General features: G+C 37.5%; 1 protein-coding gene across 4 annotated transcripts in view; it reads left to right on the top strand.

Moving 5' to 3' along the window:
• The window catches only part of ERBB4 (erb-b2 receptor tyrosine kinase 4), a 1,037,128-nt gene that overhangs the window by 62,447 nt on the left and 946,845 nt on the right, over nucleotides 1–27,836 (top strand). The window lies entirely within an intron of this gene.

Below are 27,836 nucleotides of genomic sequence, written 5' to 3'. Positions count from 1 at the left end.
CACCCAAGACAAGTGGAGGTAAAAATTGTGGAATAGAGAGGGAATGTGGCAGTTGTGGAAAACTAAGTACACGGCTGAAAAGCTACATTAATACTTCTATTCCAACTTGATGTTTGGAGGTTTGGGGAATGAGATGAGATTTCTAATCGTGTTTGGTATGAAAGTCCATCTGGTAAATTTTAGTTATGCAGTTGGTGGCATTCAGGTATGGAATTAATAAGGGAGACAGGAAATCTAAACATAGTGCATGCGGGACAATTATGTTCCTCTGGTTCTTGTTTCTGCAGGCTACAGGGCATTTGGGATCTGGAACGTTCAGTGGGGTAGCAAAATGGAGCTGTCAGGGAGCCATTGCCTGACTTCACTTGTTGGTTTTTCCTCTTCCCCCATCCTATGCATCTGCCCTGTCTTTTCACTCCTTTCTGGATCTCTGTTTCCCTCAGTTTATCACATTTAGATGTTTATCCGTCTTCAGTCTAGCTAGGCTTGCTCATTTATATCTTACATCTACTCATAATTTGTGCTTGATTATGAAGTTTCCAGGGTCCTGTTGATTTACTTCTGCATCGTTTCATTTAGCATTTCCTAGTTCACATGGACAAAGGAGAAAAGTAGCTATTCAAATTCACTTTTCCAAGCCAGACCTGTGAGAGTGCCCATATTCGTGTCTGAATTCTACCTCCTGTAAGTGAATGAAAACACAAAGCATAGCTGATATAGACTCAGTAACTAATTTTTAAAAGATTTATTTTTATTGAAAAGGCAGATTTATAGAGAGAAAGATCTTCCATCTGCTTGCTCACTGCTCAAATTGTTGCAACAGCCGAAACTGAGCCAATCAGAAGCCAGAAGCCAGGAGCCGGAAGCTTCTTCCAAGTCTTCGATGTGAGTGCCAGGGCTCAATGTTTTGGGCCATCCTCCCCATTGCCTTTCTGGCTATGGGCAGGGGGATGAATGGAAGTGCAGCCGCTAGGATACTAACCCACAGCCACACGGGATCCCAGCACTTGCAAGGTGAGGATTTAGCCATTGAGCCATTGCACTGTGCCCTCAATAACTGATTTTACATTTTCAGATGATTGTATCTCCCAGTGCATCAAGCCCATTCAAATAAACTTTTTGAAAATGGGACATGTTTATCTGTGTTTGGACAAAACTTTTGTGGCCTATAGAATAATTCAAAACAGAGATTTTGAATGAATTGACCAAAACTAAAGTGCTACTGTTGGATTTCAAAATGGACTCTGGTATTGTTTAAAGTTTTCTACTAAAGACTACTTTTGTAAAGAGAAAAGCAATGACAGAGTTCACTAAGATTAGTATTATTCCTAAGGTGACTACTGAAAATACATAGCTAAGAGTTCCTAGTCCTTCCTTTGCCAGGGAGATGCCAGATAGTCATTATCTGTTCCCTGTCCTCAAACAGAGCCCACATACTGAATAACTGAGTGACAAGCAATCTGGCTTATCCATATGACCATATTGTTTTCATCCCCTAATTAGCCTAGTCCTCACTGTGCTGATGAGGAAACAGATGCATGAAGCAGCAAATTACCTTCATCTCGCCTCTGAACAAAAAAAGACACAGCATTTAATTGTCTTGTTTGAACTTGGGCCATTCAAAAGCAATAAAATGGAAATAGTCAAGAAGGGAACACTGCCTTTCAGATCATGTTTTCCTTTTGTTTAAAAGTCAGCACAGGCTATAGATTTGAATTATAGGAATTTGGCAACTTTATCTGGAAATGACTACTTCTTATTAAAAGACTTGGAGCCAGTTGGTTCATTAACTGTCATGTGGATAAATAAAGATAAATGCAAAGTGTTTGTAGTCCTCGGGGTATACTGCCCATTTATCTTCTGTGCCTACTTCTCAGTCAAATTAATTGTAACGGTTCCTTTTGCATTCTCTATCTGATTACATTGGAGGTATAATTTTGCACAGCTATCAAAGTGCCAGAGTACAGGGAGGAACACAAGTGCCAGAGAGAGGAGCTAATGAGAACAAATCAAACTGCTTGACAGAGAGGCGTAATGTCTCAGCTTTCAGTTTTGCCTTCCAGTTAGACCTTTGTAGTATGCTGTCATTTTCAGTCATATTTTTATGATGCTAGACTGTAACAAAATTTTGAGTAGTTATTTTTGTTAGCTAAGACTTATTCAGTCACAGGTTGGCGGATGTTATACTAAATACTTGATAGAGATCAGTTGGTTAAATCTTTACAGGATCCTGTAGTTTATCATTATTATGCCATTTTTACAGCTGATGAAACTGAGGCTTGTAGAGTTAGAACACATAAGAATCAGTGTTCCGAAAGCTATCCTAGAAGCAAAAACTTGCAGGAAAAAATAGTTCCATGAAAGATTAGACTTCTAAAGTGACATTATTTTTGGCTTTTGCCTCACGAAGAAGTAAGGTATTGTGTGCACATATGGCAGTCTTCAGGGACATACTTGAAGTAATGTGTGAAGCCCAGAGAATCTGAGACAGGAAAATATCCTTACGGTTCTCAGTTGTATCATAATAAGACTTGCTAACATTTCATAATGTTTGTCTGAGGAAAGTAGCATTTATTCTTCATGAAGTTTGGGGACTTCAGCACCAGTTCCTTCAGTCCTTCCGGGAAGAACTCAGACATAAAAGCTAAACAAATATGCAATGAAAGCTGTTAAGAAATCTTTGGAGGTATCTATCATGCTTGTACTTTCTTGAAATGCAGTAAGAAGAATCAGCAATCAGGACTACCAACAGGAACTCTTGTGTTAAGGAAAGTAGAGAATGAGAATCATATGTTAACATCAGGACGTGCACCTGTTAGAGGTTCTTGAGGTGCTTGTGCCTTGAGTTTATGGAACACTGCTATTTTGCATTAATTTGAAGAATTCTTTCAGGATGCATACTATCTGCCAGTTGTATAAAACTCAAAGCATTATACCTAATGACGGAGAAAAGCTTTATTGAATTCTTTCACAGAAATCAATGACAAATCTGGATAATTGCTAAAATGGAAAAATAGAAACATTAGACGGTGTGTTTGTGTGTGGCTTTGTGTTTTAGGGGACTTGTTTTAATTTATCGAGCCTAGCGATTTCCCCAAACATCCTTGAGGAAGTAGTGTTTAAGCTGAAAATTGAGGGAAATAAGCAAAGAAAAATTTATGTGTGTCCACTCCCTCTGGCTACTTCCTGGAGAATGGAGTGGAGGAAGTGCAGGAGAGCCCATGAAGATGGCTCAGGTCGGAGGTGAAAGCTGTCGGACTGAATGGGGATGAAGAAGGTGGTAGATACAAAACCTTTCTCAGATGTGGAATTGATAATGTGTACCTTGTTATTACTTTCATTTGATTTGAAAATAACTCCAACAGATTTATTTGATCTGAAAAATATACTAATTTGAGAGGAAACAACTACTTATTATATTGCTGTTATCATACAGTGTAGTTATTGCCACTTTGTGCTTTGATGGAATCCTTATTCTTTCCTGTGAGCTCATACATTAGGCACATAAATAGTCAGTGTTATTAATACAGACTTAAAATTGAAATAATAGGATCATTCAAATTGTATAATTATGAGAGTGATTAACCCAGATTAATGTATGAACTGAAAATGTAGGTGGCACTAGAAATGAGGATTTGATGATTTGAGCAGCATATTACATTTCTGGCAGCTACAGGACAAGGCGAGGGATTTGTGTTCTCAGAGGCTGCAGTACAGCTTCTGCAGGGGATCAAGGGCATGGGAGGCATTACTGGCTACACAATTTTACAAGGAACTACAGGTTTTCTTGTTAAAATATATAACAAATTATAATTTGAAGATGATGACAGCATAGCATCAGGGCCTGAGAAGCAAAGGGCCCGGGAAGACTGTAGGGGTAGCATGTCCTGAAAATTAGTACCATGGAGATTCTAGAAGAATGGTACAGATGTGGCTATTGAAAAAGAAACCAGAATTAAACTACAGACTTTCTGGTTGCATGCTTCAGAGGGAAAGAAAGAGAGAGAGAGAGAGAGAGAGAGAGAGAGAGCGAGCTTCTCTCTGCTTGTTCACTCAGCAAATGCCCTCAACTGTCATGGCCAGATAAAGTCGTATAGAGCTTAGAGCCAGTAGCTTCTTCTGGGTCTCACACCACATTTGTGTAGGGTCCCAGCCGCTTGGGCCATGACCTTGGTTTCCCAGGTGCATGATCAAGGAGCTGCAACAGAAGCAGCAGAGTGAGGACTCAAACGGTGGCCATGCAAGGTGACAGCCTTGCAGTGCCTTCGCACTGTGCCTGCTCAGGGGATGTTTGTGCCAACAAATTAGAGGCTGTAACAAACTAGGTTGGCCTGTTGACTAGGAGTGGTCATGAGGTTTTTTTTTGCAACTTTGATGAGATTTTTGTGGACCATTTTATTGGAAATGCTTACCATGCCAAAAGTAGGAAATGAATGTACAGATCTGGAGTAGAGCAAGGCTCGGCTGACTTGTTGGGTGTTGGCATTATGAGACATCTGAGAAGGTTGAGAAGAGGATCAGGGAAGGGACAAACCTCTCAGGGACCCTCAAAGTTTCAAGTGTATCTGTAGAGCTCTTTAACAGATAGTGTATTTCTCCAAAGTGCATGCTTGCCCTGAGACCCAGTACAAGTTGGTGCTGTGCCACAGTTATTTCTCTGGCATTCAGAGATTGATGCCATACCACAGTGGCCATTCTACTAATAGTAACATCTGCCAGCACAATATGAAGTGAATATCATTGTGAGAAAGTCATAGTCAGTGTTATTTCAGTACATGGGAAATTAGCCATTTTGAGCCTTCTTACCCTTTTATGCCTCCTAACTTAACAAGTTTTAATTAAACACTCATTACGTGAAATACTGTTTCCAAGAACTACATTGTGACATCAGGAAGCAAATTAATACATCTTTATTTTGGCCTGTGTTTTCTGAAGCCTATTGGCTACTAATTGGCTTTTGGACCATTTTCCTCTAATTTACCATCTTTAATTAATACAGATAAATAGAAATAGTGCCATCAATATAATAGTTGAAAACTATGGTTATTTTATGTTTTCTGATTTTAAATTGGCCTATATTTCATTCAGTCTCAGCGTATATTCTTAAGAGTGTATCTATGAAATACATGAAATATATTAATTTTAGCAATAAAATTAGAACACACATCCTTTGTAAAGGCTTGCAAAAGTAAAATTTTAAACACTTTTCTATAATTGGTTAACTTTCTATTAGGTGTTACATTAAATGCTGTCAAAGCTGATTCTTTGGGGATGCACTGTGACCCAGAAAAGCCAAAGCCTGCATGGTCTGCAGCAGATATGTGGTACAGTTTGGTCTTTGTCTCCACTTCTGACCTAGTTCTCTGCTAATGTATTTGGTGAGGCAACACAGCCTGTCTGTAGAACTCCCACCCATGTGGGAGACCCCGATGGAATTCCAATCTCTTGTTGGGGAGTACATCACCAACACGTAGTAGGCTAAGCCTCCACGTAAGATGCTGGCATTCCCTATGGGTCCTTGCTCAAGTCTGTTGGCTCCACTTCTGATTCAGCTCTAAAATTATGGCTGGGAAAGCAGTGTAGGGTGACTCAAAGCCTTGGGTCCCTGGACTCAGATAGAAGATCCAGAATAAGCTCCTGGTTCCTGATCAGCCCAGCTCTGGCCATTGTAGTCATTTGTGGAGTGAACCAGCAGATGGAAGACCATCTCTGTCTCTCCATGCTGTAACTCTGCCTTGTAAATGAAAAATGAAAAAAAATCTTAAAGTTTACCATAAAAATTTTTTGGATTTACTCTGAGGAAAGTAAATGCTAACTAAGTGAAAATTATGTTATTAATAAGATATACTTTGATATGCCAAAATTATTGACAGTTTTATTGCTAACAAAAACAATAATAACAGAATAGTTCATAAATATTAATTTAACTTATAACAGAGTATTGTTAACAGCAATCTATGCTAAGTAGCATTTGAAAAATAAAATTGAAAATCAAATTTTATTTAACATATAAGACTATGCTATTTGTAAAAAAAGTTTGTTAAAAGAAATTGCATGTTTTCTATAATGACTTCCCAGATTTCATGATATGAAACAGATTTTCTCTTTGTCAGATTATGTATAGATCTTCTCAGGTTACCATAATTTGGATAATGGCAAAGGAGGAAACTGGTTTTTATGCACCAATTTGAACAGAAAGTATAAATGTAAGGCCAGTATTCTTGTTTCCCATTCTAGTGATTATGAGCATACCTAGTAGGAACAACTCACAGCCTTTGTACCTATCAGAAAGATGAGATGATTTTTATCAGAAAGATGAGAAGATTTTTATCAGAAAGATGAGATGATTTTTACTACAGAATAATTGCCTTTTTAAAATTAGTTATCCATGTTGATGCTCAAAAACAGTAATATATAAAGATAGGACAAAAAAGAATACTGTTTGGGTTGGCATGTCTTTAGTGTGGTCATTCAAGTTTTATTCTATTTTCAACTGTATTAACCAGACCTTTATTTCCTTTCACACTAATAAATCATGGATAATAGCGTAATGAAATCACAAGATGGGTTAACAAATTGATGGCATGATGAACCCTGTCCAGTTCCTTGCTCAGCAGTCTGGGTATTTTATTATTATTTTCTGAGCCTCTGTTTCCTCCACTATTAAATGGAGAGAACATTGTGTATACCAACAGATTGTTGGGTCAATGTATTTTAGATTGGTGTGTATTTTACCTTATCCCTTTCCTTGTATTTTCTCTTAAGTAGGCAAATTAAATAAAAACAAGAAAATCTCTACTGTTATTCTTTTCATGATGAACTATTACAACTGAACACAAAACAAATGTATGATTGATAGGCTCTACTACCAATTTATTTTTTCTCTATTTCATTGATGTACATTTAACATAAACACTTAAAAAAATCACTGCTAACTGTAAAATCATAGTTGGACAAATGAATTTCTTATTTTTTATTACAGAAATATACTTTGCTCATTTACAGGAGTAATCTCAATTGCCTGTGACGTTGCCTGTAATTTGAATCAGAGGAGATGATAAACAATAGGTGTTAAAATCTCTCATTATTCTTAACTGACTGGATAATTGGATAAATATGATCTAGAATTGCTTCTGATGATCAAAACAGAAAATAATTACTTTAAATATACACTAGAAGTACTATTAGCAATAGCTACGTAACAGTAAAGTTTGTAAGTGAGCAAAATGAAATGTGACTGCTTTTATGATTCTTCCCCCAGAAAAGACAACCGCATCAGCAGTAACAGGAGGAAAAGAAATAGATCATTTTAGAAAGTGTTTTCATGTTTCATTTATGTTTCAGTGTCAGATTTTTTAAATTACCAGGTCTTTTAAATTGGCTGGGTTGTTTCTTCGGAGAGATGGATACAAATAATGGCTCTGGGTCTTAAAACTTGTGACATTGAACAAGGTTACGCTGAACTTTCAGTACTCCAAAACTCTAGATTTGCTGAATGTGATAGTAGTTGTAACAATAATACAAAGAGTATTTGAAACAAATCCCAGTTGTAGTAGGTTTCTGTGTTTCTCATTTCTTCACAGACTTCTATTTCTTGAGTTGACAGTGGCTGTTAGCTTAAGATGAAAGTAAAGATTTTGTGAGTCTGCTCCTTTTATGCCAATTAACACAGACAACGATCCTTATATGTTTCTAATTAATTATAGTAATTATACATTTGTGGTTTATAACATGATATCTTTCCTTGGTAGAATGTATTTCTTGAAACTGCATAGAAAATTTCTTAAATTCTGAAATAAGTTGTTAAGACATTTATTTTGATTCAAAGGGAAAGATTTATGAACTAGAAGAGGGCCCCATTTCAGTTAGATTTTTGCATGAAAAATGCCTTTTGATTAGATAATGGGGTTTAAGGTCAAGTAGTTCCTTCACCAGATCTTCTGTTTGACTTATCCTGATCATGACTGAAACTATTCCTCATTGTTGAAGTAATTTGTGGTCTAGGGCCATCTGGAGCATTTTGGTTTTCCAAACTTTGTGGAGCATCCAAGTTACCTGTAGGAAAGTGCAATCTGTTTTGTTCCACTAGCTTACTTATAAAACTACACTTTAAGCTACAGTTTTTGTTTTTATCTCTTTTTTTTTTTTTACAAAATAGTATAAATTTCTTGAGTGATGTTTCAAACAAGTCAAAAATTACAAAAACAAATAATCTTTCATCACTTAGCCTATGTTATTAACTATTGAATGTGTATCCTTGAGAAGGTTCCCGTAAACCCCCTGTAGAAAAGCAAGGACATTTCAGAGAGATATGAACCATACACACTCAGGAACCTGTCCTCTAGTTTTTTCCCCATTTATTCGTGTTACCTTGTGTGGAGTGCTACTCTCATGGATTAACTTTTTCAGTCTTCTTCTTTCCTCCCTCGACCCGATAGACCCAGCCACCATCCTCCTTCTTCCCCTTTCCTTAATTGTAATTTCAGAAATCTCAGGAAATATCCCTGATTGGCTCAGGTACTTTGCTTGTCAAAGCGTGTGGGCAGGAGGACTTTTATTTGAGTTACATAGTTGTAGTGGAAAATCGGCTTCCGCAAATCACACAAATGTTCCTTCTGGCAGCAATGATGATGAGTCTCTCACTGAATGGACAGCAAAGGGTTTGGTATTATGGCCCAGCTAGATGTGTTGTGAGGAAGCAATTTCTGCTTTTTTAAAGCAATATGGGAGTTTATTTATATCTTGTGTAACAACAAAAGCTGAAATGGTGGAACCGATTCTATTCACAGGTAATTTACCATCTACTTGTACATATATTACAAATGGATTTTACAAAACACTGTTAAGGCACTTGCTCTTGCAATTTGTATGCACAATTGAATTTCAGAAAATGTTGAGATCTGTACATGCCACATTCTTCTGAAGATTTTCAAGTTCGTTGTGGTGAACTTATAAGCGTACAAAGAAGCTGCAGAGCTAAAGAAAGCTAGTGCTCTATCTGAAAGGGAGAACACAGAGGATATGTAATCAACAGGAAAACACCAATAGTTACAACTCTAGTTCATTTTCAGGTCGGAAGAAAAGATGTTGAGTATTATGGTAACTTCAGAATTAGGGAGGCATTATGAATTATGTGCCTATGATTAGCAATACCGATGCTGAAATTAATATAATGTTCCTAAATTTGGAATAATTTTCTTTTTATTGAGATTATTTTCTTCAAAATCTTTGAAAACATTAATATTGTTAATATGCCATAAAAAGCTGCAAGATACTTACCTTTTTCTAGTGACTGTTTCTAGACAGTAAATCATGAAATAATCCAAAGAGCTAAGTTATTTTGGGGACCCAAAGACATAGTAATGTATTTTTAGAACCTCATCCAATAAGTGAAACTCAAGCTGCCTTGAAGTTGCACTTGCATTCCAAGAGTAGCATTAATATATTTGTAGTAAACTCTAAGTCTACACATAGAACTCTTTGGTGAAGCATTCTATGATATATATCTGCAAAAGTTATGGGAAAAGTAAACTGAAAATAGGCAGATTTTGTTTTTATTCTGGGGCCTTGCTAAAGTCAATAAAAACACCAGCACCCTGAAAATGTCGGAATTGTGGTGACCTCTGGTCTTTTCGAATCCGTTTTAACTTTGACTGAACCACTCTACTTAGTGGTAGTCCTTGTTTGGATTTTACTTTTGTCCTCAGAATGCACCTGCAAAGCTTTGTTTTATCTCCTGTTACAATTTTTCTAGGAAATAATTCAAGCTGTTGATCTGACTTGTCCCAAATTTCCATGTAATGATCCGTTCTTGGATGTAGCTGAACTGAGTGCAGTGGCTTCGGCAGAGAACTAATTGATCAGAAATGTTACTCAGTTTTAATTTTTTAGACAGAATTTTGTAAACAGAATTAGTTGATGTGCATATGATCTTGGCTGTTGGTTCTGCTGTTAATTATTGGCCCTCTTCAATGAAAGCATGAACAAGATACTTTTTTTTAATCCCCCTACCAAATAAGTGTGGATGGACTGGAATGGCAAACTTCCTCATTAATCATATCTTGTCTCTTGTTAAATTCAGTAATGCATTTGTAATCTGATTTCTTTGAGAGGATTGTCCACATAAACTTTCCGTAATGCATCCATGATTTCACCTTTCTTCCAAGCTTTCATGTTTGTATTTGATTAAATATTAAAAGATTTCATGTTGCTATGATAGGGACTCTTTTCAAATAGATATCTTAAGTTGTTCTAGTGCCTCTACCTGATTCTGTTTAGACATATTAAGTTAGCCTGAGCTTATTTTGATGTGAATTTTTGAAATCCACCCATATTCTTTTCATAATATATAATTCTCATTAACATTTTGGAGATTTCCTGCATTATTTTGACAGGAAATGTTGCAAAGTAGATTAGTGAGGACAGAGAAATTAGAGGTAAATGAAATGTATATATGTATATATATATAAAGAGAGAGAGAGAGAGAAAGAGAGAGAGAGAGAATAATAACATTTAAAACAGATCAAAGGATGACTAATTGAGGTATGAATGGTGAAAAGTAAGTATGATTTTTGGTCAGGGAGTACTGAAACTTGAAGGAACCAAAAAATGCTAAGCAGAGAAAAGCTTACTAATATACATGGTTATAGTCAAGAGCAAGGATTGGACTCAAAATATATTGCATTGAAAACTTAGCTGCATGTATTTTATGCTTTATTTCATTTACTAAATATTTCAAGAAGTTATTTTAGAATGAAATTAATACATGCATATTCTATGGAAGTTGCTTTGTAAATTATCCAAGTCTGTCTGTCTATCTATCTATAATCTGTTAGATATCCATCCATCCGTTCATCCAGCCATTGGTTATCATCATTCTCTTTATATGACCTTAATTATTCAAGAAATATTTGAGCTACATCCATTGTTTGCTTTCCATTAATTTTTTTATGGTTTCTTTCATAGCAATTTTACCTAAAACCAAACTTCAGATCACAGGTTTAGCCTTGGCAATTTCAGTCATTCCTTTATGAATGAATCCCTTCATGACAGCACACCAGAAAAGTTCACCTGGTTCAACATTGACTTTAAAAAGAAAAACAACTCCACACAGGTTTATAGAATTGCCAACTAAGACTGTTTCTGAGCCTTCCTGTATTCACTGTACAACATTGAAATATTCTCTGCTTCATTTTTTTTGAAGCATGTGACTAAAAATGTATAATGGAGCTGAATGATGGGAGAACTAGACAAGAAAGTAATTTGATCGTAATTAGAATGTCATTTGTAATAGTCTACTGACTCTCAGCTTACATTAGGATAAATGTAACTTGGTATGTTTTTTCCTTCTACTTAAGATATAGTTCCTTTTTAAAACTGATTGCAATACCTTGTTGATCATTTACTGATTGATTTAAACATGTGCCAGTGTCTGCTGTAGGCAAAACATTGTTACTGCCTGCAAAATTTGTTTTGGATACCCAGAAACTTAAAAAATTTTCAAGTAACCAAAATTATTCCAGGAGGATATGCTCAAAATTTCTTTCTAGGAAACTGACAATTGCCTAGAATTCATAATGTACTTCTGATTATGTCAAATTGTGTTTCTACATGACAAGTGTTGGTGGCTTGAACTCCTTTAAAACTATGCTCCTTGAAATGTGAAGAATGAGGAACTAAAGCTCTCTCATTGATTCTCAAGCAATTTACCTATTTCTTTGATGTTGAAATGTGAAAGCATTATTCTTAGAATTTCCATTTTAAGTATGTGAAATTTGTTTATGTTAAATAAATAAGATATAAAAACCTGTCTTACCTGTCTACAAAGTTGTAATATAAAAGCAATAATAAAAGCAAACAAACAAAAAACAAGACTCTCCAGTGCATCCCATTGGAGTGGAGCCTTGCAAGTAGCTAGTTACATAAAACAGAGAGGTTTCAATCTATGAAATCAAGTTGTATGTAGAAATATATTAATTTTTGTAGATTGTGTTAGATTTCTGCTTGGAAGTAGAATCTTGATAGTGATAAACGGAGAGGAAAATAGCCTGCTTGATGTCAAGGTAATAATTCAACTTTCTATTGTTCTTAGCTAAGATGATTGAATTTCAGGATAAGAAGAGTCATTATTTGGAGACTTTCAGGGGCTGCTGATACCCTCTCAGGCATAAATAATACTTGTCCAATCACTCCAACTGGTTCAGCTTGGAGGCTGCTTTGGATTCCAGCTCCAGAGGTGTTGACTGCTGACTGAAGTATTGTGTACAGAGTATATTGCTGAGTTGGAGCGAGTAGGAAATTGTTCTATTGCAGGAAGATTTGCATATCAATTACCCTTCCCCTTATTTCTCCATGCTTATTATTTAGATGAGTGATTAAGCTTAAATTTAAAATTTCTCAGTGTCTTTGCATATATCATAAATGGGATGGGAATTCTGCCGTGTGAAACAAAGCCAATTTATCACCTTTTGAACTGAGTTGGTGCAGCTAATTGAATGAAACTGACTGGGGATACACACAAAATAATTAGTTTGTGTCTCTTAGGCTGTTAGTATTGAGGTGTTATATCATTTTTAGCATATAAGAGAATGTTAATGCAAAATAATATTTTCAGTATTTTTTTTCATTTGGCAAGCCTAGTCATGTGCAAAGTTTAACACCTAAAAGGAATTCAGAAATCCTTTAGCAGATGATATAAATTCACTGTTGACAATCCAGAAAACCATGTAAGGGGGAATATTGAGCCGTGTGGTTGTGATGCCTGTTAGGACATCTGATGTTCATGTTACGTGTGTTGGATTCCTGTCGCCAGGTCCCGATTCCAGCTTGCTGCTAATGTAGTCCCTGAGAGGCAGCCAAGAAGGCTCAGGTAATTGGGTTCCTGCTACCAATCTGAGAAACTTGAGTTGACCTTGGCTCAGCTCCAGATATTTTAACAGTTGAAGGGTGAACCAGCAGATGGAAGGTGTCTCCTGTCTCTATCTCTCTCTCTCTCACTTTCTTTCTTCCTCATTCTCTCTTTCTCAAAGAAGTTAAAAAAAACCTCAAGAAGTATGTAAAATGGGATTAGCATATGACACAGTGAATCTATATGTATATTTAGGCATAACTTGTCTTAGACATACATAGATTCCACCTGGGTGGATTCAGCCAATTGCAAAATGAAAATGTTTGGGGAAAGAAGCTGTATGTATTAGACATGGGTACAAGCTTTTCCCTGACCCTTATTCTGTAGGCCCCACAGTCTAGTCAGTTATGTACATAACCTTTACATTACATTAGGTACGCTAAGTACATTCTATTCAAATGGCTGTGAAGAAACAGATGGACTACATCATCTCCTGTCATTGGTCATGTATTACAAGTGCCTGGTTTTCACTAATAAATGAATTTTCTTAGATAAACAAAACAAAAAACATTTAAAGCATTGTTAAATGTTTCTCAGATAAACTTATATAGGGTGGTGAGTACTTTTTTAAAAATTATTTTTCATGATAGTTTTTTTTAAAGATTGACTTGTTTTTATTGGAAAGTCAGACGTACAGAGAGGAGGAGAGACAAGAAGATCCTTCATCTGTTGATTCACTCCCTAAGTGGCCGCAATGGCAGGGACTGAGCCGACCTGAAGTCAGGAGCCAGAGCCTCCTCCGGGTCTCCCATGCAAGTTCAGGATCCCAAAGCCTTGGGCCATCCTTGACTGCTTTTCCAGGCCACAAGCAGGGAGCTGGATGGGAAGCAGGGCAGCCGGGATTAGAACCTGCAACTATATGGGAATCTGGGGTGTGCAAGGCGAGGATGTGCTGGTCCACTCCATGATACAATTTTATAGGCAAAGGGAATCATCTGCCTTCCTCCTTTTCCTCCTTCCCCATTTTCCCCTGCCACCATTTATCACCGTATTATAATGATAGTGTATTCCCACAGAACATGTTTACAAGCTTAACTTTCTGGTATTTAAATGTAGCTTAACATGCTAAGTATAGCAAAAGGTAGAAAATCTAGTATAATGTATGTATATGTTAATAAGTTTCATTGGGAGGCCTACCTTTGGGGGGTAATCATTATTCTCTGGCATGCTAATCTCCCTTGGAGAACTATTCTTTAATCTGTTTAAGACAGACAGTGCCACGGTGAGAGAGGGTGAGAGAGATGCTGAGAGAGTGCAAGAGAGAAACTGGGTACTCCTGTTTGCTGGTTCACTTGCCTGAAGTTCTGCACTACACAGGGCTGTGACAAGCAAAGCTGAGAGGGGGAAACTCAACCCAGCGCTTCCGTGTGAGTGGCAGTGGAGTGCGTTTTTAGCTTAGCAATTAAGGCACTGCTGAAGATGCTTGCAACTCACATTGCTGTGTCTGTGTTCAGCGGTGGGTTTCAACTCCTGATTCTGGGTTCTTGCTCATGCGTTCCCTGGGAGGCATCAGCGACAGCTCAGGTCGTTGGATTTATGTCCACTGTGTGGGAGCCATGGAGTTGAATTCCCACCTCTCAGGTTTGACCCTGTGCACGCTTATGAAGGCATTGAGAAGTAAATCGATGAATGGGAAAGCGTGTGCTCTGTTTATCTGCCTCTAAATAAGTTAAGTTTTTTAAAGTTGAAAAATAGTACAGTAGTATACTGGGATCGTTTCTGGAAGACCAGATAACAGCAACTATCCTGCTTTTAATAATCAACCATTTTTGTTCCATGTATTAGTACAAATGAAAGGAATACTGTGTTTGGATTTCATGATAGGTTCAATTCTGTTCTGTATACTTCACTAGGAAGCTATCTCAAACAGCATTTCAAAAATTCTGGACAAAGAAAAATTAATTGGAGGAGAACATTAACTGAGTTAATTAAAACCTGTTGGGTGAATTTTAATGAGATATTAAAAATAAAATATTTAGAAATTATTCAAACAAATCAAGCCAATAGACTGATAGGTAGTGACTTAACAGTATTAATTACAGAGATGTCATGGGACAGTCAGCAAGAAGACCATTATATGAAATAAAACTCATCATCACCTTCTTGTAAAGCTTGGGTCTTCCGTTTCTGAGAGAATATCCTCTATGACAACTTGTCAAGGAATATTTAGTACAACTTGGAGCGTTCCAGAAGGAGAAGGTAGTATTATCTGAAAGACAATTCAGTTGTAGTACAAAGAAATAAAGAAGCAATACATATTAATATAGGAAAGAGTGCAGATGTGTGGTATGACCTTAGAGCCCAAAATCCTGAATAATTTTATCTTGGGTTATTCCTGTTTTATGACTTTTACATTTTTTAAATCATACTTGAAACCAAAAGAAAATATAGTTAACAGATATGAATAACTTATATATACGTTTAAAAGTGCTTATACTGTTATGGTTCAATAAGTGTTATTGAATATTTCTAAGGTGTTCTTCCATTTTGTCAAAAACAGGTAGTGTTAGCTACAGAAAAAATAACATTTGTAGTAATTTAAAAAGTTCTAGTTAGCATGAATGTATAATTTGCAATTACCTTCTGACAACACATTGTACAACATACTGCCAGAGATCATCTTTAGATGTTGTGGCCACCTATACTGTTTTGATATATTTTGACATAATTTGAAAAGTTTTTGCCTTTAAAGGTGCTACAAAATTTGTGTTGCTTAAGTATAAATGACACTATTCTTTGTTTTACCTTAGTTATCAGTGAGTTGTACATTCAAAAACTTCTAGCAGAATATTTGTCTCTTAACCTTCATAATTAATCAATCCAATATTCTTATTTTTTTTTTAAAGAGAGGAGTAAACCTAATGAGAGAAGAATTGTGGTATTTATAAAGAGCGTACTTGGTCTTTTTTTATACTTAAGACAATCAGTTGAGTATAATTTTGTAGTGATTAATCAGCTCTTTTGGATTTATTTTTTCCACCTGTCAGCTTTATATCCTTCTTATTCCATCAGTTTTTTGTGCTCCAAAATTGTTTTTCAGTCATTTAAGGAATGCTGAATTTCCTGACAGCTGTAATACAGCTTTGGTATAATGATTCTGAAAATGTAGTATATGTCTACAGGTTGTTTTAATGCCTATTCCGTTGTCATGCTTTATAGCTTTTGTTGTTGTTGTCGTCCTGTGTTGTAATTCTTTTAGAGTTCTTCTTGAAATTGCATTTTATTTCATTGAAAAACATTACTACAGAAAAACATCAGATTTGGGGCAAAGATTTATGCCATGGCTAAGTCATAGGTAATATCCTGTTTCATGTCCTGGCTGCACTGCGGCTGAACCAGCTTCCTGCTAAGGCTTCCTGGGAGGCAGCGGATGATGGCTGTGAGTCCTTGGCACCCTTGTTGGATCCCCAGATGAAGATCCAGGCTCCTGACTGCAGGTTGCTGTAGCTGTGGCCTTCACACGTATTTCAGGAATAAAGCAGCACATGGGAGATCAGCCCTACCTCACAAAGTGAAACAGCAGTATAACAAACACCAGTATGAATTACATAAGTGTTTACTTGATCAACCATTATTTCCTTAGGAGGAAAATAGGTATGCTTCCTTTTCCATGAATATTTCTATGAATATTCCACAAAAATGTGGAATAGTAGAGGTGACTTGTGGAAACACAGAGAAGATATTTGATTATTTTCCTGTGGGATGCTCTGCACTTCAGGTTAGTACCTTTATCATAGCAAACAATCAATAAATAATTGTGATTTATTCATTCATTTATTTGAAATAGTGATATGGAGAGAGACAGAGAGGATGTGGAAGGAAGGTCTTCCATCCATTGATTTATTCCCCAGTTCAAACAACAGCCGCAAGTGAGCCAGGCTGAGACCGGAAGCCAGGAACTCCATCCAGATGGAGCTCCAAGTCAGTGAGCAGAACTCAAGTATTTGAGTCATCATCACTGCTTCCCAGGAGCATGAATTGATAGCTGCACTGGAAGGGGAGTAGTCAGGACCCTAACTTATATGGGGTGCAGGTGTCCTAAGCAGAGACTTAACCTCTAGCTTATCAGCACTGCTGGTGCCCCAAATGATAGATGTTTAGAGATTTATTTATTTGAAAGATAGAGAGGTAGAGGGAGAGACAGAGAGATCTTGTATCTGCAGGTTCTTTCCCTAGATGGCTGCAAGATCTGGGCCAGGGCTGAGCTGAGTAAGCTGTAGCAGGGACCTGAAACTGCATGTAGTTTCTCACAGAGGAGGCAGGGGCTCCTGTGTTTGCGCTGTCTGTTACTGCCTTCCCAGGCACATTAGCAGGAAGCTAGATTTGATGGGGAGTAACCAGGACTCAAACTGCTACTCATGTGGGATGCCTGCACGGCAGGTGGTAGTTTAACACCCACTGTGCCACAGAGCCAAACACTCTAGTGTTATATTTTTCAACAATGTTTTGTTTTGTTCTTGTTTACTTGTTACATAATAGTGTCCAGCATTCTCTATATTGATTTGCAATTAAGATTCCAAAAATTTATTGCTTCTAAAACTTGATTTTCTGTCCAACAAGATAAATACAAATTGGAGAGATATCTTAATTTGTTCTCTGTTTACTATGATTTATCTGTATTCCTCCTTCTTTACCAGCTTTTGTATTGAGATCAGCATTGAATTAGTTCACAGCAAACCTTGTATTTCAGTGAAGAGATTTAGACTGTCAACATTAGCTTATAGGTTATCTAGTGTGTTGTCCACAGTATCTGGCTATGGTGCTGCTGTTGGCTCCTACTAGTAGTACTGGAAAGACTTGACTGTTTATAGAGTTTAGTATTAATAGATTACTAGAAATTAGCATTCTGATTAATGAATAGTTTTCAGAAACCTCATGGAAACCATTAAGATATTTTGGAATAAGATAAAATGTTATTTTATTGAAGAAGCAATGTTCACTTTTCTAGAGAAAATCACAAATCAAAAGTTTGCATGTTTTTATTCAGATTCTAACAAAGCATGTCATTCGTGCATAAATGTTTCTGCTTACAAATATATCATTGCAGAGGGCCAAAGAATTCCTCAGATAACAGCCAGATTTTCAACCTGACTTTTTCATGCTAAGCATTCATTGAATCATTCAGTTTGACAGCATGTTTTGGAATATGTGAAAGGGAAATCATCTTAAATTAATCTGTCTTCTCAGTGGAAGACAAATTGTCAATTTCCCAGTGCTTCACCGCAGTAAGTTATAGAGGCTAAGGAATATGGTATTGTATCTGTTGACACATAGAACCTAAATTCACACATGCAGTGATTCTACAAGACAGCAAATATTTTCAGTAACATTCTGTTTGTCAGTGTTGTCGGATGTGTTAATAAAGCTAGGTAAATATATGGTCTTATAACTATTTTCTCTGGCAATGTTTACATATCTATACTTATATAGATATTAAATGTTGTGTATATATATATATATATATATGGCCCAAGAAATGATTTGAAATGTTAATTGAACTCTGCTTTTACACATAAACTGTATATGTGCACATAATAAATTTTTTAAAATGTTTATTATTTATTTTTATTAGAAAGGTGGATATACAGAGAGGAGAGACAGAGAGAAAGATCTTCCATCCCATGTTCACTCCCCAAGCAGCCGCAAAGGCTGGAGCTGAGCCAATCCGAAGCCAGGAGCCAGGAGCTTCTTCTGAATCTCCCACATGGTGCAGGATCCCAACGCTTTGGGCTGTTCTTGACTGCTTTCCCAGGCGACAGGCAGGGAGCTGGAGGGGAAGCAGGGCCTCCGGGATTAGAACTGGTGCCCATATGGGATCCCAGGCACGTCAAGGCGAGGACTTGTACTACGCTATCGTGCTGGGTCCATGCGCATAATAAAATTTTTAATGTTAGTCTAAATCTGCTAAAATAACAGTTTTTTGTCCTCTCCAATTAAAGATTATCTTACTATTATTATTGCACAAATTCTTGTAAAAACACCGCTGATTTCTGTTGCCTGGGACAGCTCAACTTGTACTTGATTGCTAAGTCATATTTGTTTACACACTTGTTTGTACAGAATAATTGGAAAACAATTTTGAAACCAATTAAATTTTAGACACACAGGGTTCATAAATGAATCAAAGTTCTGTTAATTTTTAAAAAATATTTGAGTTAAAAGTCATTTTTTGCCTTTTAGAACCATTCTCGTATAGTTGCTGGTCTGTAATTGTCTCTCAACATTAAAAAAAAATGTATGTTTGAATAAAATGTGCAAGGTCATTATCCTTGCAGGATTGAAAAAACCTGGAGAAGTTATTCGCTCCTATCGCCCTCCCCCTTCATTCCACACATAGCTTTCTGCCCTACTCACGGCATCTTTCCCCACCCCTATCCATTTATTTTCTATAACAAAAGGAATGGTAGTAACTGCTCCTGTTAGATATCTAAGAAGTGGACATGCGCAGTCCACGTAATGTGCGAAAGACAATTCTTCCCTTGTTCTCCTGTATTGTGCCCCATGCTTTCTCTTGTGATGCAACCTTCACTTCAACCCAAGTCTCCCCTCATATGTAAAACCAACAGGCTTTGTAGATATGAATAGCTGTGCCCTGTAGCAACTGCACAGAAATGAAAGGAATGTACATTTCAGTCTGAAGTATAGTATTTTACTACGTGGTTGCAGTTCAGCTGTAGTTAAGTGTTGGAAAATATTGGGACATTACTTCAAACACTGGAGTTAATAATTCTTGAAGTTGGTAAATTTTTACAAATATGTGTTGCCTAGTTTTGCTTTTAACTCCTTTGTATAAAACAGTTAGAATAGTTAATAAACACTATCAAAGATCAACCAAATGCATGTTCATTTCAATATTAAGTTTTAATGGATGCAGAGAGAAAAAGCACAGCTATTCTATTTTAATTCCCAGCTTACTGGTTAATATTTGGTTTGATTTTTGTTGCATCAGAAAGTTATAATTGGTAGTCTGGTCAAAGATACAGAAGCCCTTACATAGGCCTTAACTATAGTTATGTCAACTCAATTAATTCCGTTGGAGGATATTTTATGTCAGTGAATTCTGTTTGATGTCAAATAACCTAAATTGTGGTTTTAACACTTTTTCATAAGAATATGTGGATATAAGTAATACTAAAATTCAAATATCAGCTTTTTGGGGGAAAATAATCTCAAACTTACCCACAGGAAACTTGTGATTTGCTAACTAACCATGGCTTTGTCATAGTCCCCAACAACAATATTGGTGTATTTACGGTCATGGTCTTTCCCCCAACTGGATTAGGAGATAGAAAGGTTGACTTCTTTATTATCGTTGTTGTAAATATTGTTCATTCTCCATTTTCCACTGAAAATTAGAATCTGCAACATGTAGGGCTCAGTCAAGGTAATATTTGTTGATTTTACAGTATATTGATATTGAGATTGATTTTATCAAAATAAGTGGACAGTCTTTTCCCTTAACTAATTTAGATATAGATTACATGGAGACTACTGTATCTTATGCTTCTTTGATATATTTTAAATATTGTTACTAAATATAAAATTAGTTAGTGTTAAGTGTCCAACTCCATCGTTTTACTTTCTGTAAGGAAACTAAGGCTACATTAGCAGCATTTTTCTTAGCATTTGAAAATGTCTTAGCATTTTTTTTTGGATTTTTTTTTAATATTATAAGAAAAATAGATCTTTACATATTAGCTGCCACAAGATATTTTGTCTTGCCTTATTTTTGTTTCTTGGATAATATTTCCCTGCGTTAACCCTATAATATTCTTTTCAGGCATTAACTTGGCTGTTTATGAGACCTGTGAGGCCTGTACTGATAGGTTGTCACTGCTTTGAGTCTGTCTGGATTTCTTGTTGTTGCTGTACCGGTAACTAAGAACTTACTGGCCTAAAACAACACATGCTTTGATTGTAGCAATTTGGAAGTTGAAAGTTTTAAATTGGATTTGGTAGTTAAAATCAGTATGATGCCTGATTTGTGTTCGTTGGGAGCATCCAGGTAAGGGTTCCTTTATTCTTTCCCAGCTTCTATCAATAGCTTGTGGCCAACAGCCAGGAGTGTTACCAATGCTCCAGCCCTTACCTCTCCTCCAACTCTGACCTTTCCCATAAAAGGGCCTTTGTGACTGCACTGGACTCGCCTAGATAATCCAGGATCATCTCTCATTTCAAGAACTGTAACTACCACATCTGTAAAATCACTTTTGCCACGTCTGGTGATAAAGCCACACGTTCCAAAGACTAAGGAATGGCTATTTTCAGTAGTTATCATTTTGCCAGCTACAAGAATTGATAGAGCCAAACTCTTTGTCACATTCTGTTGGATTTGAAATAAAACCCTGGATTAACAGTTCCCCGGATTATGAAGCATACCAGCACTCCATGATTGCTTCTAAAGTGCCACAAATAATTTGTATTCAAGGTTTCAACAGGATGATTTACTTCTTTTAAAATAAGTTATAGTACAGGAAGGATTATTCTCCTAAGTTATTGTCATTCTGGTAATGATTTCCTAAAAGGGGAGGGAGAATATAATACTCTTAAAAAAAAGCACCTTTATTCTAAATGGACAGCCAATGTCTTTTGAAAATGTATTATAAATTAATAGCTGTAATTATAAAAAGATTGTAGCTACAAAATTTGTGATAATGAAGACATTTATCTATGCCTAGTACCTGTATTTTCTGCTGTGAATGTCATTTTTCATGTTGGTCACAGATCAGTGGACTACATTTGGTATTTCTAGGTCAAACATGAACGTACTAGGTGGGAGCTGGTATTGTGGCTCAGTTTGTTAACTCACTGTGTCCTGACTGCTCCATTTCTGATCCGGTCTCCTACAAATGAGCCTGAGACATCGGTAAATGAAGCTGTATGCGCTTGGGTACCTGCCGCTCATATGGAAGATGAAGATGGAATTTCTGGCTCCTGTTTTTTGACCTGTTCCAGCCATTTGCTGTTGTAGCCTTTTCGAGAGTGACCCAGCAGAAAGGCGCTCTCTCTTGTTTTCTACAGTCTGAATACAGAAATGAGTTAATTCACTGTGAATAATTAATGTAGTCTAAAAAGAAGCTTAGCAAATGCAAATGATAATGACTGCACAAGGATTATTTTAGTAATGTTAAATGGTCATATATTTAAATAATATTGGGAAAATATTGTAGCAGCTATAATGAGGAGAGGTATGTAATGAATTGCAATCTTAATGCTTTAACAAAAATGAAAATTTAATGAACATTTTCTCTCAAAATGTTTTAACTTTTTAAAGGAATTCTGGAAATTTTCATCAGCAATTGCAGAAAATAGTCAATTTTATACCTCTTGGCAGCATCACAGTTTCAGAAGGAATCCTATATTCAAGCTGTTAAAACATTTGCACCATATAGAGCGACGTACAGGTTCAGTCTCAATGCTGAGTCTATGCTTCCAACAAAATGAGAGCAATGCTGACGTGTACATGCCATCTACATCTGCTAGTCTTTGGCCACGTTGTGAAGAAAATGGATTGGAAGCAATATTTTGTTCAATGAAGTGAGCTGGGAGAATTGGAAATCCACATGTGAAGAATACAACCTGACCCTGTCTCTCACAGTGTAGAAAAACCAGCTCAAAATGAACACCTAAAGGTTGGACTCAAAACTGTGAAACCATAAGAAAATGCTTGAGGATTTTTGGAAAAGGCATTAAAAAAAAATCAAGAAACCCTGAGGGGGAAATAAAAAAAACCACAAATATAGGCAAATGGGAATTCAGCAAAAACATAACCTGTTTTTTTCATAAGAAGATACAACAGAAAAAAGAGATAATCTGCAAGTAGAGGGACTATTTGAAAAATGTTTATCTGACAAGAGTTTAAAAACCGAAATACATTGGGTCTGGTATGGCACCTACTGGCTAAAGTCCTTGACTTGCACACCCAGGATCCCATATGGGTGCCAGTTTGTGTCCCAGCGGCACTGCTTCCCATCCAGCTGCCTTCTTGTGGCCTGGGGAAGCAGTCGAGGATGGCCCAAAGCCTTGGCACTCTGCACCAGTGTAGGAGACCAGGAAGAGTCTCCTTTCCTGCTGGCTTTGGATCAGCTGAGCACCGACATTTGTGGTTACTTGGGAGTGAATCAGTCGATGGAAGATCTTATTCTCTGTCTCTCCTGCTACCTGTATATCTGCCTTTTCAATAAAAAAAAAAAGTTTAAAAAAAAGAATACGTAAGGAATCAATTCAGTAGCTACAAACCAAGCACTTCACACAATCCGGTTAAGACTGGACAATAGAGGGCCCGGTGCAATGCTTCAGTGGCTAGTTTCTCTTGTAAAAAAATTTTAAAAGATTTATTTATTTTTATTGCAAAGTCAGGTATACAGAGAGGAGGAAAGACAGAGAGGAAGAGCTTCCGTCCGATGATTCACTCCCCAAGTGACCACAACGGCCAGTGCTGTGCCAATCTGAAGCCAGGAGCCAGGAACTTCCTCCAGGTCTCCCACATGGGTGCAGGGTCCCAAGGCTTTGGGCCGTCCTCAACTGCTTTCCCAGGCCACAAGCAGGGAGCTGGATGGGAAGTGGAGTTGCTGGAATAAGAACCGATGCCCACACGGGATCCAGGTGCATTTAAGGAGAGGACTTTAGCCTCTAAGCCACCGCACCAGGCCCCATTTTTGTTTTTTAAAAAAGATTTATATGTTGTTATTGGATACACAGAGAGGAGGAGAGACACAGAGGAAGATCTTCCATTCGACGGTTCATACTCCAAGTGGCCACAACAGCTGGAGCTGAGCCAATCTGAAACCAGGAGCCTGGAGCTTCTTCTGGGTCTCCCATGCATTCATTTTTTAAGAATGAGCAATATATTTAAAACTATTTCTTGAAGGAAGTCTTAAAATGACTGTGTGATTCATGAAAATGTTCAATATGTGTAATCATCAGATACATGAATCAAAACAACAGAGACACTACTTTACTCTAGTGAGAAGGGATATTATGAGAGATAAAGAATCACAAGACCTGGTGATGAAAAGGGAATACCTACACACTGTTAGTGAGCACGTAAACTAGTATAGCCACAGAGGGAAGAAGTGTGGAGGATCCTTAAGAAAAAAACTGCCATATGATTTTACAATCTCATACGTGTATTCACCAAAACGCTGATTAATCTGTTCATTGCAGACATCCCAGGACCCATGATTATTGTAGTACTAATAAGCAGTGATAAAAAGAAAAGCATTCAGCGTCCATCAACAAATTAATGCCTAATGAAAACGTACTACCTACATAGGGGCTTACGGTTCTGCCATAAAAATGACAGATGAAATCTTGCCATCTGTGACAACGTTGATCAAATTGGAGTTATTTGTGTAAATAGTATGTGTGAGCCAGGCACAGAATCCAACGACTGCATGATCGAAGTTGTATGTGGACTCTTAAAACTCTGAGCTCCAAGAAGTTGTGAGAAGGGTGGCTACCAGAGGCTGAGAAAAAGAGAAAGGAAGTGGGGCAAATGGGGGAAGATTGCCCAGCGGGTGCTAAGTCATGTTTAGAAATTGTAGTGTTCCATTTCACTGTAGGGTGAATATAGATCACAATGTTCTACGGTATATGAAAAAAGTACTTAGAGAATAATGAGTGGTTTTACAATATAAAAGCAGAAAAATGTTTGAGATGTATCCATTTCCCTTTATTTGAATAGTATACAATGGATACATGTGTCAAAGCATTGTATGCTAATGCTGTCATGTGCCACTTTTTGTTGGTATCAATTAAATCTTTGAAAATCAACAGAAACCCGCAAGTGTTAGTTGTTGTTTAGCTCCAAAGCAAAATCTTGTAATAGCAGTAGTTGATAAATGCATATTTGATTGCATGACAAACAGGAGATGCATTCCTAAGAAAAAATAAATTGGTGGGTAAATCTCTTTCAAGGCAAAGCAGAGTGATGGTGTTCTGAAATAAAGAAGAGATGAGTGCTGGGAAATATAGCTGGACACTTTAATGAGTTAAGGGAAAGCAAGGGAAACTGCACTTTTTAAAAGCAAAGCAAAAGCAACAAAATATACACGCACACACATATGATCTGCAGGTAGACTGCAAGAAAATAGGAAGCTGTAAATGACCTCATAGGCATTCAATGGGCAGAAAAGTTTGAGACAATGAAGCTAAACATCAAAGAGAAAAAGCAAATGTAACCTCAGTGACCACAAAGTACAAAGTCTAGGTAGAAGGAGAATCTGGGAGTATCAGAAGATGAAGCTGTAAACCTTGAACAAAGAGCTTAATAGCAATTCAAATAAAGATGAAATGCTGAGGCAGAGAAAGAAACAAATATTAGAAAAGAAATGTGCTAGTACCATGAACAAACGTTTTTAGTAAACTATTTCCAACTAATAGACACAGTTTCTACGGTTTTAAGCTCATTACTTTGGGTCCCTGGTTTCTCCTAGGAGGCAGTACAGAATTTCCATGCCTAGCGTTTATGTACACACAGAAGCCTGTTTTTCTTTCTTTCATTATTTCCTTTTTAAGCAAAAGTTGATGCCTTTTATATGTTACAGAGGAGAGGCAGAAAAAGCCATGCTCCCAACATGGTACAATGCGCTAAGGATCAGCTAAAGGAAAATTATACACATGGCCGGGTACAGTTTGTTCATTTGTTCTTTTGCTTTGGAGGTAACAAATGAGATAACATCTTGGGTGATTAGCAACTATGAAGGGCCAAAATGAATGTTTTAACTACTGTTTAGAAATAGCTTGAAATAATTAAAATAGGGGGAAAAAATCTATCCTATTTAAAAATTTTTATTGCATTTTTATTTGAAAGACAAGGAGAGAGAGAGAGCCAGGGAGAGAGAAAGAGATTTTTCGTTCTCTACTTCACTTTGCAAGTGACCACAACAGCTGAAGGTGAGCCAGGCTGAAGCCCACAGCTGACAGCTTCTTCCGGATCTCCCAAACCGGTGGAAACCAAGCCATCCTCTGTTGCTTTCCCAGTCCATAAAAGGAGAGCTGGATAGTAAGCGGAGCAGCTGGGACTTGAGTCAGTGCCAATTTTTTTTATAAGATTTATTTATTTTTATTACAAAGTCAGGTATACAGAGAGGAGGAGACACAGAGAGGAAGATCTTCCGTCCAATGATTCACTCCCCAAGTGAGCCGCAATGGCTGGTGCTATGCCGATCCGAAGCCGGGAACCTGGAACCTCTTCTGGGTCTCCCACGTGGATGCAGGGTCCCAAATCTTTGGGCCGTCCTCAACTGCTTTCCCAGGCCACAAGCAGGGAGCTGGAAGGGAAGTGGAGCTGCCGGGATTAGAACTGGCGCCCATATGGGATCCTGGTGTGTTCAAGGTCAGGACTGCAGCTGCTAGGCCACGCCACCGGGCCCTGGTGCCTGTTTTTGATATGGGCATTGCAGGCAGAGGATTAGCCTGTTAAGCCACCATGGTGGCTCCTGGGTTTTATACATATATTTACACTAAAGATTTATTTATTTTGGTTGGAAAGAGATTTACAGAAAGAAGGAGAGAAGACAGAAAAAGATCTTTCATCCGCTGGTTAACTTCCCAAATGACCACAATGGCAGGAGCTGAGCTGATCAGAGGCCAGGAACCAGGAACCTCTTCCAGGTCTCCCAAAGAAGTACAGCGTCCCAAGGACTTTGGCTGTGCTCCATTGTTGTCACATGTCAAAAGGGAGCTAGATGAGATGTGTAGCGGCTGGGACACAACCGACACTCATGTGGGATGTTGGCCCTCCAAGGTAGAGAGTATTGGCCCGTTGAACCATTGCATCATTGTTCCAGCCCTGGAATGTATTCTTATACGAATCTCACTTGCATGTACATTTCATCCAGTCTTTTACCTTGGAATTTCCCTCTGTTGAGAACATCAAACAGGAACAAGGGTTTAGATTTGCATTAAAATAATTATTTTTGTCATGTAAAAATTCCTTGAAAGTTATAATGTTAGAGACCTAGAACCTTATAATGTTATTTTAGAGACCACAGTATTGAGCCTTTGTGTGAAGCACAACTTTGTAATAATTAATTTTTTAAACAGATTTATTTATTTATTTATTTATATTGCAAAGGCAGATGTACAGAGAGGAGGAGAGACAGAGAGAAAGATCTTCATCCGATGATTCACTCCCCAAATGAGCGCAATGGCCAGTGCTGAGCCAATTCGAAGCCCTCCAGGTCTCCCATATGGGTGCAGGGTCCCAAGGCTTTGGGCCATCCTCAACTGCTTTCCCAGGCCACAAGCAGGGAGCTGGATGGAAAGTGCAGCTGCCGGGATTAGAACCGATGTCCATACGTGATCCTGGTGCATTCGCGCTGGGCCTGTAATAGTTAATTTAAAAACTTTTCTGTTATAAATATCTTGAGTCATTGGATATGATTGTAAAACAAGACAGCCTATCATCAAATTCTGCATTTTGAATTCTGCAGGATAAATGTAGTTTCATTTCAGGAGAGTTTAATTTTTTTAAAGATTTATTTATTTTTATTACAAAGTCAGATATACAGAGAGGAGGAGAGACAGAGAGGAATATCTTCTGTCTGATGATTCACTCCACAAGTGAGCACAAGTGCTGGTGCTGTGCCAATCCGAAGCCGGGAAGCTGCAACCTCTTTGAGGTCTCCCACGTTGGTGCAGGAACCCAAAGCATTGGGCTGTCCTGAACTGCTTTCCCAGGCCACAAGCAGGGAGCTAGATGGGAAGTGGAGTTGCTGGGATTAGAACCTGTGCCCATATGGGATCCCGGGGCATTCAAGGTCAAGACTGTAGCCGCTATGCCACACCGCAGGGCCTGAGAGTTTAATTTTTTTTATGACAGATGTGATATATACATGAGAATGATTGGTACACAATAGAGTATTTGTGCTGCTTTAAAAACCTACGTTGAATTAAAAAATGGCTGTAGTATACTTAAACACGT

Source organism: Ochotona princeps, chromosome 5 (assembly GCF_030435755.1).
Source record: "Ochotona princeps isolate mOchPri1 chromosome 5, mOchPri1.hap1, whole genome shotgun sequence".
In the NCBI taxonomy this organism is placed as follows: Eukaryota; Metazoa; Chordata; class Mammalia; order Lagomorpha; family Ochotonidae; genus Ochotona; species Ochotona princeps.
Note: the sequence above shows the minus strand (reverse complement) of the source record. Positions and strands in the feature narration are given on the sequence as shown.